We start from the raw sequence: 4,475 nt of genomic DNA on the forward strand, positions 1-4,475 counted from the left end.
ACTGTCTTGATGATGACAGCTTTGTAATAGAGCTGGAAGTCCGGAATTGTGATGCCGCCAGCTTTGCTTTTCTTTTTCAACATTCCTCTGGCTATTCGGAGTCTTTTGTGGTTCCATACAAATTTTAGGATTATTTGTTCCATTTCTTTGAAAAAAATGGCTGGTATTTTGATAGGGATAGCATTGAATGTGTAGATTGTTCTAGGTAGCATTGACATCTTCACAATGTTTGTTCTTCCAATCCATGAGCATGGAACGTTTTTCCTAGAAGACTTTTCAGATATTTTTCTGTTATTGATTTGTAATGTATCCCACTGTGGTCAGAGAACATACTTGGTATGACTTAAATCCTTACAAATTTGTTGAGACTTGTTTTATGGCCTATGATAGGACCTAATTTGGTATATATTTCATATACATTTGAAAAGAATGTTTATTGTTGATAAATGTTATAGTAATGTCACTTAGGTTAAGTTGGTTGATAATGTTCAAATTTTCTTTCCTTTTCCTGCCTTTTTTTTATTTCTTAGAAGTTCATTCTTTTTTTTTTAATATGTTAGTCACCATATAGTACTTCATTAGTTTTTGATGTAGTGTTCCATGATTCATTATTTGCATATAACACCCAATGCTCGATGGAGCCCTATGTGGGGCTCAATCCCAGCAGGGAGCCCAATGTGGGGCTCGATCCCAGGACCCTGGGATCATGACCTGAGCCGAAGGCAGACGCTTAACCCACTGAACCACACAGGCATCCCCAAAATGATACCTTTTCTATTTCTCATTGCAGTTCCATCACTTTGAGATTTACTTTGTTTAGGTGTATAAATATTTAGAGTTGGTATTTATTGCTGATGAATTGACCTCTATCATTATGAAGTGGCTATCTTTAACTTATGGTAAAGTTTTTTTCTCTGAAATCTAACTTTGATATTAATATAGCCTCTTCATTTTAATTTTGATTAGTATTTGCATGGTATGTACCTTTAATTTTTATATTTAATATGAGTTTTTTATAGGCAGCATGTAATTGGGTATTACTTTTTTTTAATCCAGTTTGACAATTTGCTTTTTGATTGGTAGATTTAAGCTATTTACATTTAATTTGAGTATTGTTCTTGGCCTTTCATACATGTTTGGACTTTATCCTTTTATTCAGTTTTTATCATCTCCTTTTAAATTCCTTTTACTATATTTTTCTACTTTGTTTTTGGATTGAGTAACTTTTCTGATTCCATTTTTATCCTTTGTTGGTCTGTTATCTATAACTCTTCATCGTGTTATTTTAGTGGTTGCTGTAGGGTTTATAATTTTATCATTTTGTAAGTTACATATATATGGTTATATATATATGTGTGTGTATGTGTGTATGCTTTAAGCAGTTTATATTTTCTTTTTCTTTTTCTTTTTTAAGATTTATTTATTCATTTTAGAGAGAGAGAATGGGAGAGAGAGGAGAGCATGAGCTAGGGAGGGGCAGAGGGAGAGGGAGAGAGAGAATCTCAAGCAGACTACCTGCTGAGTGTGGAGCCTAATGTGGGGCTCAATCCCAGGATCCTGAGATCATGACCTGAGCCGAAATCAAGAGCCTTAACTGACTGAGCCATCCAGGGAACCCACAGTTGATATTTTCTATAATGATTTAAGTGATAAAATTAAGTGATAAGAAAAAATAATTATTGGGGCACCTGGGTGGCTCAGACAGTTGAGCGAATGACTCTTGATTTTGGCTCAGGTCATGATCTCAGGGTTGTGAGATTGAGCCCTGTGTCAGGCTCCAAGCTCAGCATGGAGTCTGCCTGAGATTTTCTCTTTCCTCTCCCTCTGCCCCTACCCCCTGCATGCTCTCTCTCTAAAATAAATAAAGAAGTGTTAAAAAAAAAAAAAAAAGAGCAGCACCTGGGTGGCTCAGTCAGTCAAATGTCTGCTTTCAGCTCAGGTCATGATCCCTGGGTCCTGGAACCAAGCCCTGTGTTGGGCTCTCTGCTCAGTGGGGAGTCTGCTTCTCCCTCTCCCTCTGCCCCTTCTCCCTGCTTGTGCTCTCTCACATGCTCTCTCTCCCTCTCAAATAAATGGATAAAATCTTAAAAAAAAGGAAAATAAGAAATTATTATATTTACCAAGGCAGTTAAAATTGCTGAATCCAAGTTTATATCTGGAATAACTTTTTTCTGCTTAAAGGACTTTCTTTAATATTTCTTGAATTATAAGTCTGCTGGTTATAAATTCTTTCAAATTGTGTCTGAAAAAGTATTCAGCTTAATTTTTTTTGAGTGTAGTTGACACAATGTTACATTAGTTTCAGGTGTATAACAGTATGATTCAACAGGTTTATACATTATGCTATGCTCACCACAAGTGTAGCTACCATCTGTCACCATACAGTGCTATTACAATATCATTGACTATATTCCTTATGTTGTGCCTTTTATTTATGTGACTTATTTATTCCATAACTAGAAGCCTGTATTTCCTACTCCTCCTCACCCATTTTGTCCATCCTCCTACCCCCCTTCTCTCTGGCAACCATTAGTTTGTTCTCTGTATTTACAGATCTGATTCTGCTTTTAATCTACTTATTAATTTTTTTTAGATTCCTTATATAAGTGAAATCATATGGTATTTGTCTTTCCTACTCTGACTCATTTCACTTAGCATAGTACTCTCTAGACCTATCTATGTTGTTTCAAGTGGCATAATCCCATTCTTTTTTTATGGCTGCACAATATTCTATAGTATGTATGTACCACATCTTCCTTACCATTTCTTTATCAATGGACACTTAGATTGCTTCCATAAAAACCCCAGAAGAGAACATAGGCAGTAATTTCTCTGACATGGGCCATAGCAACATTTTTCTAGATATGTCTCCTAAGGCAAGGGAAACAAAACAAAAATAAACTATTGGGAATACCTCAAAATAAGAGCTTTTGCATACTGAAGGAAACTATCAACAAAGCCAAAAGGCAACCTAGTTAATGGAAGAAGATATTTGCAAATGATATATCTGATAATATATAAAGAACATAAATAATTCAACACCTAAAAAACAGACAATCCAATTAAAAAATGGGAAGAGGACCTGAATAGACATTTTTCCAAAGAAGACATACAGATGGCTAGCAGACACATGAAAAGATGCTTAACATCACTAATCATCAAGGAAATGCAAACCAAAACCACAATGAGATGTCACCTTACACCTTTCAGAATGGCTAAAATAAAAAAGACAAGAAATAACAAGTGTTAGTGAAGATATGGAGAAAAAAGAAGAGTTGTATACTGTTGGTGGGAATGTAAATTGCCACAGCCATTGTGGAAACAGTATAAGGGTTCCTCAGAAATTTCAGAAGAGAAATACCATATGATGCAATAATTCCACTACTGGGTATTTTCCCAAAAGAAATGAAAGCACTAATTTGAAACAACATATGCACTCCTTTGTTTATTGCAGCATCATTCACAATAGCCAAGATATGGAAGCAACCTAAGTAGCTTTTATTTTTTGAAAGATATTTTTGCTGGGTAAAGAAGTCTAGATTGATGGTATTTTGTATTCCTATAAATGTTCTTGAGATTTTTTTTGGAATGTAGTAAATTACTAGGAAACAGCTTAATTCATGTAGATCTTGCTTTTAAACTTTGTTAGGTGGGACCAGAGAAGCATTTAATCTAAGGTTAATTTTTCTCTACAACTGAAGTCAGATCCTTCTTAGCAATCTAACCAATGTCCTATGAATTATGAGATTTTCATTCTGGCTGTTGGGGAAAGCCATTAATAGAGGATATTGTTCTAATTTGGAGGGTGTTGTTTTTCCCTGCACTTAGGGAAGTTTTCTCACACATTTGTTTATCAGTACTTGAAGTGGACCCTCTGTAGGCCTCCTGAGTTCTCTGTGCATCCTTTTCTCTGCCTCTTGGTTCTGAGAACTTTAGCTGTGTTGACCTTGAACTCTCAGTTCCCTCTCCCTTCCCTCCTCTGTGACCTGGAAACTTTCTCTAGGCAGTATGCTAGGGAAATCAGTGGACTCATCTCTCAGGGCTCATTGTTTTGTTCTCTGATGTCTAATAGCTTGAGAATCATTGTTACATATATTGTGCATTTTTTAAAATTGAAACATAGTTGACATACAGTGTTACATTAGTTTCATGTGTACAACATAGTGATTTGACAAGTCAATATGTTATACTACACTCACCACAAGTGTATTGTTCAGTTTTTAAAATTTCTTCAGGCCGGAGGGTAACTCCATGTTATTCCGTCTTGGTCAGAAGCAGAAATCAAAGCAGGACACTATTCAGTAAAAGGAAGCTTTACTAACAATTATATCTGGTGGTAAACGTAAACTGGGCTATCTCAGACAAACTGGGGTGTATGGTTACTCTGTATGTATTAAGTGCCTAACCTAAATTAGTTCAATTATGTTAAACAGTAACTCTTTGAGTAAGTGATATTAGTTAGCTTCATTCACACA

The sequence above is a fragment of the Callorhinus ursinus genome, unplaced genomic scaffold (assembly GCF_003265705.2).
Source record: "Callorhinus ursinus isolate GAN/ISIS: 27379988/994484 unplaced genomic scaffold, GSC_fseal_2.0 scaffold46, whole genome shotgun sequence".
Classification (NCBI taxonomy): domain Eukaryota; kingdom Metazoa; phylum Chordata; class Mammalia; order Carnivora; family Otariidae; genus Callorhinus; species Callorhinus ursinus.